Raw genomic sequence first — 15,310 nt, 5'->3', positions numbered from 1 at the left:
AGCCACAGGTTACAGCAAAGATGTCACCATCTCACCAACAGGATCTATATCTTTATTATTGAGGGTGAATTAGTTTCCACTGGCATTTAACCAAGGAAAACGATGCATCCGTCAAAAGCCGCCGACAAGCCACACTTGACCAAAAAAATAAATTGTTTGTGACGAAATTTCCAAAAATACCAAGATGACAAGACAACAGTACCAGTTGCTGTTGTAAAGCTTCACTTAAAAACAACAAAAAAGCCAGTAGCTTCTAATAAATAAATAACAATATTATTAACAAATAATAATTAATAAATCACTAATAAAGATTAATAAATAACTAATAAAGATTAATATATGAATAAATAATAATAATATAGAACCCAAACGACCAGGTTTTGGCGAAAATGAATTTATTGGCCCTGATTTGCAATTATTGTGTTATCCTACATAATGTGCAGCATTTGAAAATTGATTGTGTGACAGATTGGACTTGAGCAGCGGGGCTTACCTACAGACCACAACCTGGAAACTTCCCTAATAATGTCACATAATATCAGGTCACAGGGAATGACGACTTTCACTGGCATTTCTAACTGTAAAATTAGCATTGTTTTCACTTTTGCACAAACAGATAGCTAGTACAATAATGGGTTCTAGACATCACAACTATCAACACTGCAGGTCAGGAGAACACTAAGGAAATATTGGATAGATGTTTTCCAGCCCTGGGATGGTCAGGCTGGGGAGGTGAGAGAGTCTTAGAACAGTACAGTGCAGGAATAGGCCCTTCAGCCCATTATGTTGTGCCGAACATGACACCAAATTAAACTAATCCCTCTGCCTGCCCTTAGTTCATATACCTCAATTCCTTGCATATTCATGTACTTATCTAAAAGCCTCTTAAACACCCCTACCGTATCTGCCTCCACTACCACCCCTAGCAGCACAATCCAGACATCAATCACTCTGTGTAAAAAAACTTGCCCCTCACATCTCTTTCATACCTTCCTCCTCTCACCTTAAGTGCATGCCCCCTCGTATTAGACATTTCAACTCTGGGGGAAAAAGATTCTGACTGTCACCCTATCTGTGCCTCTCATAATTTTATAGACTTCCATCAGATTTCCCCTCAGCCTCTGCCACTCACAAGAAAACAGCCTTAGTTCGCCCAGCCTCTCCTTAGAGCTCAGACCGTCTAATCCAGGCAGCATCCTGGTGAACCTCTGCACTCTTCCAAAGGGTCCATATCCTTCCGTTAATGTCACAACCAGAATTGAACGCAATACTCCTAAGTGCAGCCAAACCAATGTATATAAAGCTGCAACATGACATCCTGACTCTTGTACTCAATGCCCCAATATAGGCAAGCATGCCATTCATCTTCTTTACCACCCAATCTCTTTGAGTAGCCACTTTCAGGGAGCTACGGACCTGAACCCCAAGATCCCTCTGTATATCAATGCTGTTCAGGGTCCTGCTATTAACTGTACCCTTAGCATTTGATTTCCCAAAATGCAGCACTTCACCGTTGCCTGGATTAAACTCCATCTGCCAGTTGTCTACCCATATCTGCAACTGATCTATATCAGGCTGTACTCTTTGTCACGTCACCCATTCCTGTTGCTGGAGACATTTTCCATTGCAAGCCAGTATTCAGATTGGCTGTTCATTCAATACAAGTGTGCTGTCAAGTGAAGTAATCAAAGTCCCAACTAGGAGGAACTATTTCTAATAGTTGGTACTTGTTCAGTGGTGGAGTAGCTGCCCCCAGCATCCTGCCACCCTAACATATGGAGGAAATGTGCTTTTGCGCATATCCATCAAGAACAGAATAGGATTGCCTCATAGTGTCCAAAGATGTGTAAGTTAGGTGGATTAACCATGGTAAATACACAGGTTGTGGGGATAGAGCGGGAGGATCTGGGTGGGATGCTGTTTTGAAGAGTTGGTCCAGACTTAATTTGCCAAATGCCCTCTTTCCCCACTCGAGGGATTCTAAGTATTCTGTGAAAACTTTGTTTTCAGAAGTAGATTTTTTTTAACAACTTGGCTTGCTTCAATAAGGGACAGGCAAACCTAGTTTGGAATACGAGGCAATTGGGAATTGCATTGATGATTATGGGGTTTAACAAATTACTGTGGAATTGCAATGAAATTTCTGCAAGTAATACATACACAAAACAGGCAAGCATAAATCTTACTCAGCTTTGTATTCCCATCATCACATTGTGAATTCCATATCTTCTGCCAGAACCAAATTGCTATTTCTACAATTACAATGTGACAGAGTGTCCGAGAATGACAAGCTCTTGATGAGGAGCAAAGTTATTAACATAAATAAAAATCACATTCTGAAATTCATTCACTCTTTGTGAGCAAAGATTGATATGAGCCAGAACTCTCAGACCATAAGAAACAGGAGCAGAATTAGGCCATTCAGCCCATTGAGTCTGATCTGCTATTCAATTGTGGCTGAAAAGTCTCTCAACCCCATTCTCTCACCTTTTCCCCTGAAGAACCTATCTATCTCTGTCTTAAATACATTCAATGACCTGGTCTCCACAGCCTTCTGTGGCAATGAATTTTATAGATTCACCATCCCCTGGCTGAAGAAATTCCTCCTTATCTCAGTTCTAAAGGGTTATCCCTTTACTCTGAAGCTGTGCCCTCGGATCCTAGTCTCTCCTACAAACATTTCCTCACATCCGCTCTATCTGGGCCTTTCAGTATTTTGTAGGTGGCATGGTGGTTAGCACTGCTGCCTCACAGCGTCAGGGACCCGGGTTCAATTCCTGACTTGGGTCACTGTCTGTGTGGAGTTTGCACGTTCTCCCCATGTCTGCGTGGGTTTCCTCCGGGTGCTCCAGTGTCCTCCCACAGTCCAAAAATGTGCAGGTTAGGTTGATTGGCTGAGCTAAATTGCTCTTTAGTGTTTGGGGGATGTCAAGGGGATTAGTAGGGAAAATACGTGGGGTTACAGGGAAAGGACTTGGGTGGGATTGTTGCTGGTGCAGACTCGATGTACCAAATAGCCTCCTTCTGCACTGCAGGTATTTTATGATTCTGAGAACCCTGCACACAAGCTATGCCAGTGTTCAGTATTCACCTGTTTTTCACCTAGTCACAGTGCCAGACTGTCATGATTCAATATCAATTTCTGATGAAAAAAAAGCTAATTTCTGAGCAGATTACAGTCCCAATTTTGTGAAGCCCCGACTCTACAAACAGCCTCATTTAAATATTGAATTCACATTAAATTTGTTCCAAGGTGAAGTGATGCACCTTTTAGCAAGGTTTTGCTGATGTTAGTTGCCCTTGTTGGATAGTTCTCCATTTTGTATTTACCCCAAGTTTAAGGATGAGGCTCTGAGCACACCACGTAATTGAAGAAAAGAAAACTTTGTTTTGGGAGAGTGGGGAGACAAACGCAGTTGCAATGAGTTCTGAGACAATCTGGCCACACCTATCTACACAGCATCACAGGCATGTCCCAGAACCACCTCTGATTCACAAAACGGGCTTAAAGCTGTCAAGGTAAGAGTTGCTTCGTTGGCAGTTTGACTGAGTAACAGCATTTTAAAAGCAGAAAGTTGCAGGTTCAAGCCTCACAGTCTGCCATGCCTGGTACAGTGCAGGAGTGCTGCACTGCTGGAGTTGGCAATTTTGGAGTGAAATGGTAAATTGAGGTCCTTTCAGTCCTTTCAGGTGATCATAATGACCCAGATCTTCCAGCCTCAGGATTATCGTATCCTGGAAGAGACATTGGAGGACCCCTCGGGTATCCCAAAGCAAAGGAATTGCCTGTGAAGTTTCAACTTATGATGGCAATCCCTCTGCATCTGGAATCCTCCTCAGATGCTTCCAACTCTGAGTTAGAGTCAGGCTTCAGCCAGTTCTGACTCACTTAACTGGGTAATTACCCAGGAAATGTTAGCTATAAAGAAACCATTTCTAACTCCTGGTTAACTATACAACTGAACACCACCCCCGCCTCCCTCTCCACCCCTGCCTTCCCTCACCCCCCCAATTCCCAACTGACAGCCCCAACTGCCCCCTCCCCCAACAGCCTGACTTCCTCATTGGCCCTCTGGCCCTCCAACTACTGTCCCACCCCGACCCTCCCAACTCCATCTACCCTCTGATACTCACCCCTACGTGACTACACCTGCCCAACTAATACCCACCAGATCCTCTGAACCCCTTCACTGACCTGATCACCCCACCATCGACCCATTCTACTCGCCCTACCACATGCCACCCTACCTAGCTGGTGCCCTACCCATCCTGCCACTCTACCCATTTACCTCACTCACATTGATTCACCAACACAACAGGAAGCTACTTACATGTCGCAAAACTTTTTGCTGAGTTGAAGACTTATTGAAATACGGCAGCCAGTACTGTAAAAAGGAGAGGTGGCTTGGCTTCCCCCCCACAATCCGAAGAAGGACTGCAAGAATGGGTGCGTTCTGTGTATCTGAAGAGGCCTATTTCAGAAATCCAGGCCAGAAATGTAGAGCTCCAGCAATGCATAAAAAAAAAGGTGAGTGTGGCAATCCAACATTGATTCCCACTTCTCAGAAGATTCAGCACAACATATATTCTGGCATCATCTCAAGTATCTTGGCCGACATTTATCGCTCACCCAACACTATGAAAGGGTCATTTCACTCATTGCTGTTTGAGTACTTGTGTTGCACAACCTGGTTTCTCTACATTATAAAAAGTGACCGCACTTCCAAATTGACTGCACTGACAGCAAAGCACTTTGGTTCTGAAATCATGCATGATTTACCACAGCAGAGCTTGTGTTGCAGAATCCACCCAAGCCACTGCAAGAGACATCTGGACTGCATGCACATGTATCAAACAAGTGACAGTGGCTATACTTTCAAGGGTCAATGCTTTCAACATTTTGCTGTTGACAGGATGCACAGATACACCAACTTTAAAGCTCTGCTGAGTGACAACGTCGCATTTGATAACTTGAGCAGCGCAATTTCGAGATCCAATTTCCACTTCAAGCTAACAAAAGAGTTGAGGTTTTTTTTTAAATGAAAGAGTTGAAGACGGCAACCAAATTCAATGTCCAGGGGAAGGGAAATATCACCAGTGACAGCCTGCTGCTTTGACCCAGTCAACAGGGCTGAACTAACTCCTCTCTTTGCCTCACTCCTGGTTTAGTTATAACAACATCTGAATTTAACAGGGAGGTGATATTGTCACCTTAATATATATTCAACTGTCCGTAGCTCAGTGTAAGAAATAAGCCAGCCAGGTTCCTTAAGTTATTAAGTAAAGAGCTAGTTTTATTTCTAAAGCTCACCCAGACAAAGTTACAGAATTAAAAAAAGGTTAAAATTTCAACTACATCCAACTACTCACTAACGCAAAAACCAACATATGGCACAGTGACTAGTACTGTTGTCTCACAGTATCAGGGACACATGTTTGATTCCTGGCTTGGGTAACTGTCTATGCAGAGTTTGCATGTTCTCCTCGTGTCTGCATGGGTTTCGTCCGCATGCTCTGATTTCCTCCCACAGTCTGAAAGACGTGCTGGTTACATACATTGGTCATGCTAAATTTCCCAGAGTGCGGTGATGAGGGGATTTTCACAGTAACTTCAATGCAGTATTAATGTAAGCCGACTTGTGACACTAATAAATACAATCCCTCAAGCATGAAAAAAAAGAAAAGTTTTGCAGTGTTTCATATATTAAAACCTTGTTCAAGTAACAAGTAAAGTCAGAGAAAAAAACAATGCATGTCCAGATGTGTGTTTTTAGCTGAAAAATCTCGGTACACACTTACTGCTCGTTCTTGGTGTTTATCACTGTCGACAATTGTATTGATTTAGTCAGAGTTCTCCTTTAATTGATGCAGCAATGAGGTCCTCTGGTGACTTTTTTCAAATCACAAACACTTCAATTTTGATGAGAGAGGTTTCAGAAGAAAGAGCTAGGGCAGGACTACTTCCCCTGGGGCAGTCTGTCTCACATGATACAAAATTCAACCATTTATGAGCAGGGTCACGTAACTCTTTGAGACTCTGTGGGCAGAATCTTCTGGTGCTACCAATAGCCAGGAGCATGGCGGATGGTGGAACTTAATTTGCTATGAGGCCAAAAATTAGTTTCCTAAAATCAGTCAAATGAACTTCAGAAATTATGTTTTTGGGACTTTAAAGGTGGGTTAAAGGAATGTAAGGAAGCAATGTAAGGAAGTCATATTGCATGCACACTCATTAAAAGGCCACTTGCCGTAATTAAGCTCCGCAGCCAAATTAAATTGCCCACTGGTGAGAAATTAGAATGTTCACTTTTACGACTGTGCAAAAGTGATGTGCACCTGCTGAGGGATTCTTCTTCCCTGATTAATGGTGAGTTGCTGCTAAAGTGTCTTCTTTGGGAAGTTTCTGTAATTGCCAGCCTTTGCTTGAGGCAGAGTAGGGGCCGTATAAGTTGCATGGAGGATGACCAAAGCAAGGATGAAGGATTAGCTGGGGGAGGGGGGTGGTGAAGAGTGGAGTGATGGCCAGGCAAAGGGAGAAGGGGTAGTTCAATCTGCCTGGGTGCACTTTAAATATAGCGCCTGGAACTTCAAGCCTGTGGTGGGGATGATGACTTCTTGCCTGCCCTCATCATGAGTTGTGCAGGTTAGGTAGATTGGTCATGCTAAATTGACTCTAGCGTCAGGTGGATTAGCAGGGTAAAGTTGTGGGGTTACGGGAATGCAGTCTGGGTGGGATTGTGGTCAGTGCAGATTTGATGGGCGGAATGGCCTCCTTCTGCGCTGTAGGAGTCTATGCTTCGATGAGAATGGGGAAACTTTTCGCGGAAGCATACTTAATGAAGTGTACAGCACAAGATCATGTGTGGTGAGTCGCACAACATTCTCAGTGGGAATCACTCCTACTTCTACAACCGTCAACAAACTCAGACACCAGAACAGAAGGTTCCGGCCCATATCCACACAAAAACAGCTCATGTCCTTCCCCGCCCTTTGCTTCGAGGGAATGTCCTTTCCAAAAAGGTCCAATACATAGTTATCCAGCTTGTTTGGTTGCTGAACAAGAATCCCAAGTTATATTCGGAAACTAGAATAGTCATTGAATCAACAGTGCAGAAGGAAGGCATTTGGCCCATTAAGCCTACACCAACAACAATGCCATCCAGGTCCTATCCCTGTAACCCCGCATATTTACCCTCCTCGTACCCCTAAAGGGGGGACCTAAGGGGCAATTTATCATGGCTAATCAACCTAACCCACGCATCTCTGGAGTATGGGAGGAAACCTGAGCACCTTAAGGAAACCCACGCAGACACGGGGGAGAATATACAAACTGCACACTGACAGTGATCTGAGGCCGGAATTGAACCCTGACTCTGTCAGGCAGCAGCGCTAACCACTCTGCTATTGTGCTGTTGCTTAACTATTAAGAGTAGAATAGTAAAGCGAAGGGAAACAACTTTAATTTCTAACTTATCACTGATTCAGTTCCCAATAAGCAACATTCTTCTTACAGACATGAATGCTACTTTAAATACAATGAGCAACCATAAACATATGCACTGTAAATTGTGTTGACAGTCTTGAAGCTTTCAGAGATTTTATGGAGAGAGTGAGGAAGTTCTCAGGAATTCAGGAACTGTCTCCATATGATTCCGACATCAGCAAAGCAATAGCTCCAAATTGCACAAGGTCCTTCCTCTCTGCACAGGCCCAGCTCTTTACAGTAGCTTATGACCCTGTCAATCAATCTCCCAAAGGATAATTTGGAAGAGGCAAAAGCAAATGTGTTCTGTGAAAGTAGCATATTCCTTGCTGAAGTGAGTAGATAACTTACTTTTACACCCTGGAGCTAAATGTTTACCAGTCACACTAACAGCCTATGGAAATAAATCCGAAATTTTAAAAAATTCCCTTAAGCAATCAATAACATATATATTTATATTAATTGCACATGTATCATCACAGGCTAGAGACATTATAAAATAATAAATACCCAGCCGATGACATTATAAATTCATATTTTCTAAAACATCTTCAGAACACTGCTTTGACCATAGTGGTTGGACATATGGGAAGGGGTAGGTCAGGATGTGAATGAGAGTGGAGGATGTAGATCATGCATAGGAAATTAATTTAACCTTTAGCAAATTCAGGTGAAACTTAAAAAAACTTTGAGGTATCATATGGAATCATAGAATCCCTACAGTGCTGAAGGAGATGATTCATCCCATCGAATCTGCGTCGACTCTCCAACATGGCATCTTACCCAAGCCCTATCCCCATAACCCCATGGATTTACCCAACTAATCCCCCTAACCTACACATCTTGGGAAAGTAAGGTACAATTTTGCATGACCAATTCACTTACCTAACCTCCACATCTGTGGGAGGAAACAGACAAAACCCATGCAGGCACAGGGGAGAATGTGAAAATTGCACACACACAGTCGCAAGGCTGGAATTGAACCTGGATCCCTGGTGCTATGAGGCAGCAGTTCTAACCTCTGTGCCATCGTGCCGCCCCAGTGGAACTGGAAAACAAGCTCAGCAGTGACCCTCAGTTTTAAGGGATAAGTCCGCAGGGTAGATTTTCTACTTGCTGTGCCAAAATGGCACATAGAGGACAATTAAGCAGGCACCTTGAATGCACAACACACTTCCTGCAAACTTTTGTTGTGGTATGATTGATTAGTTTTAGGATTTGTAGATAACCTCATCTTTATAAATTGAACACAAGCCATTACTGTAGGGGTAGTTTGATTTGAGGATCAGTGTTAAGTCTTGCATCTGGAAAAAAAAAAGCACTCGATTCAGTTTTTGATGAATTATGTGGCACAAGATAAATTGTTTTCTATCCGCACACACTGACGGAGTTCAGAGCCAGAAGATAAGGATGTGGCTTCACTCTCTGGAAATGACGAAATTGGACACAGTGCCATCTGCAGCACAAGTAACACATTTGTTTTGATTTTCAAGTTTAATAGTTTTTGAAGCTCAAGAATAAAGCGACCTGGGTCGATTTTGCAGGCCAATGTAATCAGCTCACACAGAGTGGGGTCAAGCTGTCAAATTGTCCGTATGCTTATCAATTTAGCGCAGAGGTGTAATGAACAGTTCAAGCAAGACATTCTGCACAACATCAAAGATATTGTTGATATTCCACGTCCTTGGGACACCCTTGCATTCTATCATCTCGAGGTGACTGGGAGGGGGAGGCGAGATAAATAAGATAAACTCTGACCATATCAGCATGGCATTCATGCCTTCAGAATGGGAGAGTGGACAACATTAATCTCATCCTTTTCTGAGGCAGCCCTATGTTACTGATACTTAACTTACACGCTTTCTGTTTTGCTAGTTATTTCAGGCTACAAGGATGCTGCCTCCAATTGTATGCATCCCCTTCTCTTTGTCCCAGTGATGAAACAATGATAAAGTTTTCAGAAATATGACCTGTGGATGGTGTTCCAGATGAAAGATTTGTACATCTACATGTACGGGGCAATTTATGAATTCTCTTTCGCTGTTAATCATCCGTGTTTTATACCAAGGTGTAGAGGAAAATTATGAAATTCATCTTGCTTCAGAATATCTGCTAATTCTCTAGTCTATTTCATCCCAGCAATCTCAATTTCTCCTGGGTTCAGGAACGCCAACTTTGAGTAGCAAAAGCCAAATTTGCAACCAGATGCTGTCAGCAGGGAGGTTTGTCTTTGGCAGCACAAGCTGCAATTCAGACATGATTATCTGAAACATTAAACTATGTGCAATGTTAGTGTACCTTTAAGAGGATTTTTTAAAAATCATATTCTCTGTAGCTTTCAGCTCTCATTGTTGCCGGGCTGTCTGTAGGAATCCTTTTATTGCTCCTTCAGTGGTTTAAATGGGGTTTGTTTATTTTTACTCTGGGTTTTTTATGGCCCTGCATTGTTAGGAGGAAGGTCATGGGTTCTGGTCATTTTTTTTTCCCTTCCAAGGGAATTTAAGGCTTCACTTTCTACTTTTTGCTGCCGGCAGTGTTTAGTTTAGAAGGGAGTGGACATCTGACTGACAGTAGTATCTCTCTCTCTCTCTCTCCCTGGGTTTTGGAAGTTCTGCTGGTTAACTGAAAGCAAGGCTTCTTGCCTTCTTGGCAAGTAGAAAATCTGCTGTTGGTGGCTTGACCAGAGTCTCTCCCTCTTGTTCTGGGAAGATGTGCTAACTTCAAACCTTTGAGTGTATCGAGAGAACTGCAGCATTTGTCCAAAGGACTCAATTCCAGTATTGCGTGAGCGTTACTCTTAGATATATTTGTCAAGGGTTGTACGTTATTGTGGCTGTATTGTTTTGTTTGTAATTGATAACAGTTATTCTTAATATTCTTATTATACATGTTAACTCTATTCTCAAATACATTTTGTTTGACAAAAGCTCCCTAGTGGGTCACTTGAATTCTAGCTGAGGTGAACTATATCATGTTATCCTAGCCAAATTCAAGGCGCAGAACATATAATCCGGGCATATAATCCATAAAACACTTTGGAGTTTCTGACCTGAATCATAATAAATAGCATATACTTGAACCCATGAAATGTGTTTCCAATGGGCAAGACTCCCTACTGGGAGCACAATATTGGAAAATTATCCCAAGTGATGGTATTGATCTTTTCAGTGAACTGCATCTCAAGATTCCAATCAATTTTTACAGGTGCACCATAGAAAGCATCCTTTCTGGTTGCATCACAGTTTGATATGGCTCCTGCTCTGCCCAAGACCGCAAGAAACTGCAAAGGGTTGTGAACGTAGCCCAGTCCATCATGCAAATTAGCCTCCCACGCATTGACTCTAATTATACATCCCGCGGCCTTGGAAAAGCAGCCATCATAATCAAGGACCCCATGCACCCCGGACATACTCTCTTCCACCTTTGTCGGGTAAAAGATACAAAAATCTGAGATCATGTGCCATCCGACTCAAGAACAGCTTCTTCCCTACTGTCAGCAGACTTTTGAATGGACCAACCTTACACTAAGTTGATCTTTCTCAACCCCCTAGCTATGACTGAAATGTTATATTCTGCACCCTCTCCTTTCCCTCTTTATGAACGGTATGCTTTGTCTGTATAGTGTGCGTGAAACAATACATTTCACTGTATCGTAATCCTTCTGACAATAATGAATCAAAATCAAATCAACTCAAAATTCCAAGTTATTAGATTCCTGCAATGTGATGGGAAAGTTCATCTGCTTTTAAACTATTCTGCATTCTCCTGAGGCACACAACAAATGCTGGCTGACCCAAGTTGAAAATTAATAAGCCTCCAGCAAGACAAGAGATTAGAAAAGTCCCCACAATTCTGAGAGTACGTGGAAACAGCTTTGCAGCAAAAAGAATAGCTAACGTCAGATCCATTATCTGTTTCTAAAAGAAGCTGCATAATTATCTGGTACGAATGAAAGTGAAGGTTGCAAAGATGAAAAGAGAGGGGATCAAATAGTCAGAGCAACTCAGCGGTTCACTGGCAGTATTATCAGTATAAAGCAACTGGCAGGTTTGAATAATGGAGATGTTAGTGAGAGATATCCTGGTGTTTCCCTGAGTCATCTTGTGGGAAGGAAGGGGCTGGGGACACAGAGAAATTTGTCAGAACTTTCCCTCAGATGTTTATGTAAAGCTCATAGCCTTTGATAAAGGGAACTTTATATGGTCTATAAAAGGAACAGGCATAGTGCGATAAAAGATTTTTTTTTCTCATTTTGTTTCACATAAAATTTCTGACCATTAATTCTGTTAATGACATTTTTTTTTCACTTTCTTCATCCACGATCATCATCAAGCAATCACAGATGTAATATTAGTTACATCGATGGTAAATTTTCCTTTCCTCTGTGGTTCCAGTCACAGAGTCAATGGGCGGGATTTTATGGCCTCGTTCATCCCGAAACTGTAAAATCCCACCCAGGTCAACAGACCCTCCCATGTTCTGCCCGCTGCCGGCTCTGATTCCCATGGCAGGCGGGGCAGTAAAACTCTGGCCATTGAGTTAGTTACATAGTGCAGAAAAGGCCCTTTGGTCCAACAAGTCTGCATTGGCAACTACCACTAAATCCTATTTTCCTGCACTTGTCCTATATTCTTGAATGTTATAATATTTCAAGTGCTCATTCAAATATTATTTTTTAATGGTTGCAAGGTTTCCGGCCTCCACATTCTTCCCAGGCAGTGCAATACAAAATAAATCCTCCGTTTCCCACCTGCTGATCCATTCATTTGTGGTTACGATTTCAGCCAATTCCATTAACCATGCTTACATTTCATCATGCTTACACCTATGACAAGGTACCACAGAGGAGACTGTTAAATAAGTTAAGAGCCCATGGTGTTAAGGGTAAGATCCTGGCATGTATAGAAGATTAGCTGACTGGCAGAAGGCAGAGTGCGGGGATAAAGGGGTCTTTTTCAGGATGGCAGCCAGTGACCAGTGACTCTCAATATACATGAACAATTTGGAAGGAAGAACTGAAGGCACTGTTGCTAAGTTTGCAGATGATACAAAGATATATAGAGGGACAGGTAATATTGAGGAAGAAGGGGGACTGCAGAAGGACTGGGACATGTTAGGAGAGTGGGCAAATAAGAGGCAGATGGAAAAGAGTGACTTTATGCACTTTGGAAGGAGGGATGGAGGAATAGATTATTTTCAAATGGGGAAATGCTTAGGAAATCAGAAACACAAAAGGACTTGGGAGTCCTTGTTCAAGATTCTCTTAAGGTCAATGCGCAGGGTCACTCAGCAGTTAGGAAGGCAAATGCAATGTTAGCATTCATGTGAAGAGGACCAGAATGCAGGAGCAGGAATGTACTTCTGAGGCTGTATAAGGCTCTGGTCAGATCCCATTTGGAGTATTGTGAACAGTTTTGGGCCGCTTATCTAAGGAAGGATGTGCTGGCCTTGGAAAGGGTCCAGAGGAGGTTCACAAGAATGATCCCTGGAATGAAGAGCTTGTTATATGAGGAATGGTTGAGGACTCTGGGCCTGTTCTCGTTGGAGTTTAGAAGGATGAGGGGTGACCTTATCGAAACTTAAAGGATACTGTGAGGCCTGGACAAAGTGGACTTGGAGAGGATGTTTCTACTAGTAGGAAAAAGCAGAACCAGAGGGCACAACCTCAGGCTAAAGGGATGATCCTTTAAAACAGAGATGAGGAGGAATTTCTTCAGCCAGAGAGTGGTGAATCTGTATAACTCTTTATTGCAGAAGGCTGTGGAGGCCAGGTCACTGAGTGGCTTTAAGACAGAGATAGATAGGTTCTTGATTAATGAGGGGATCAGGGTTATGAAGAAAAGGCAGAAGAATGTGAATGAGAAAAATATCAGCCACGATTGAATGGCAGAGCAGACTCGATGGGATGATTTTGCTCCTATGTCTTATTGTCTTATGAGAGCTTTTTTAAAATTCTTTCATGGGATGTGGGCGTTGCTGGCAAGACCAGCGTTTGTTGCCCATCCATAATTGTCCTTGGTGGGTGCAAGGGTCTTTTAGTGGGCAGTTAGGAGGCAAGCCAGTTTCTGTGGGTCTGGAGCCACATATTGGACAGACCAGTAAGAATGACAGATTTCCTTCCATAAAGAGCATTACTGAGACAATCAATGATAGTTGTCATGGTCACCATTGCTCAGATTAGCCTTCAATTCCAGATTTATTAAATAAATTTTAAATTCCATCAGCTGCCACGGTGGGATTTAAACCTATATCCCCAGAGCATTAGCCAAGACCCCTGCATTATTAATCCAGTGACATCACCACTATCCAACCATCTCCCCATCAGCATGCCAGTTAAGGTTAATTTGTGCTGAGTTATTGGATGCTTCAGAATGAAAATTCTTATAATGCAAGTCAAAATGGACCAAGCTTAGAACCCTGATATCCAATTTTAAGGCAAGACTTTACTATAATGTTTGGGAATAGAGACAGTTTCAGTAATCTACATTTGCACTGTATGTATTAGAAGTAAAGTCTTAAGTCTTAAGACTAAACTTTTTTTTTACTTCAGCTTCATGTGAAACAAAGGTGCCTGTATGTCTCTAGTTTACTTTCACTTAAAACTTTGCTGGCATTCTAACATTAAAGACATAAAGCAATCACTGGCTTTTGAAAATAAATTAAGCCTCTGCTTAATTTGTGAGGCCCACACTCAAAAGCAGATGCATTTGAGTTCAGTTGGAGCCAGGTAATCCAGAAGCAAGAGGCTTTCCACAGAAACTGCCAGTACAGGGAGGACAATGCAGAGGGACAGCAAGCAAGTCCCAGAAGTTAAAGAATAGTCAAAAAACAGGGAATAAGAGCTCTGAGATGTTAATGAAACAACAATCAGAAATTGGGCGAAGAGTTCTGTTCAGTAAAGTCAGGAGCAGGGAAAAGGGTCCCATTAAAAGGCAGAGTGAAAGCTGCAGATCTGGAAACATGAGCAAGTGAAAAATCAAACATCCAAGGCAGTGTTAAAGTTGGCTTTAATACAGCAGTGATGTTCTGTTGGCATGGCTAGGTATCTGAGAGATTATATGGAAGCTTGAATGCACATGGTTGTCCAGGGCAGAGGATAATAAAAAGGAGAGGTTGAAATCCTGGATACGGATCCTTGGTGAAAACATTAAGAGCAAACATTGCATGGGAGAAGATTCCAAACACAATTTACTAGAGCGGAGTTTGGAAACCCTCGTGTGAAAGTCAGAATTCCATTGAGACCAGTTGGCTCAGAGTGCAACAAGCATATGGCAGGATTTGATGAGAAATCTACAGGAGGTATTTTGGGTGGCATCTGTCACTTGGTTTAGAGTGTGTATGTCTGACCACACTTTGCCTATTGGTTTACATGGACTGTGTACTTTGAGAACATTAAAGTGCATGATATATTTTGTAACTTGCATTATCCTTACAAATCTGTGTAATCATAATTTTTTTTATTGATTAATAAATGTTTTAATCTTTTTGTTGAAAGTTAATCAGCAGTCCTGTGACTGTGTCTAATGCATCTAAACAAAAAATAAAAGTTGTGATCTGCCAAACCAGGATTCCACACTGGGAACTGATATCAGTAACATCAGTAATGTCAGCTGGGATAATAGAATGGGATGGAATAGAATGCAATTATGGGAATTTGCTTTTGTCTTCACCTTCAGTGTAACATATAACATAAGCAGTTATTAATTAAAAAAAGTGACTATTTTCTGTATACCTACATTCATACATTTGTGCATGTATAACATATATCCATACCATACAAACATTACACTCTGCCATTGAGGCCTTATTACTGTTGAATAAAAATAA

General features: G+C 42.0%; 1 protein-coding gene across 1 annotated transcript in view; it reads right to left on the bottom strand.

Moving 5' to 3' along the window:
- csmd2 (CUB and Sushi multiple domains 2) overlaps nt 1-15,310 on the bottom strand; it is a 1,720,603-nt gene that overhangs the window by 20,613 nt on the left and 1,684,680 nt on the right. The window lies entirely within an intron of this gene.

Source organism: Carcharhinus amblyrhynchos, chromosome 24 (genome assembly GCF_965287045.1).
Source record: "Carcharhinus amblyrhynchos chromosome 24, sCarAmb.v2.hapA, whole genome shotgun sequence".
Classification (NCBI taxonomy): Eukaryota; Metazoa; Chordata; class Chondrichthyes; order Carcharhiniformes; family Carcharhinidae; genus Carcharhinus; species Carcharhinus amblyrhynchos.
Note: the sequence above shows the minus strand (reverse complement) of the source record. Positions and strands in the feature narration are given on the sequence as shown.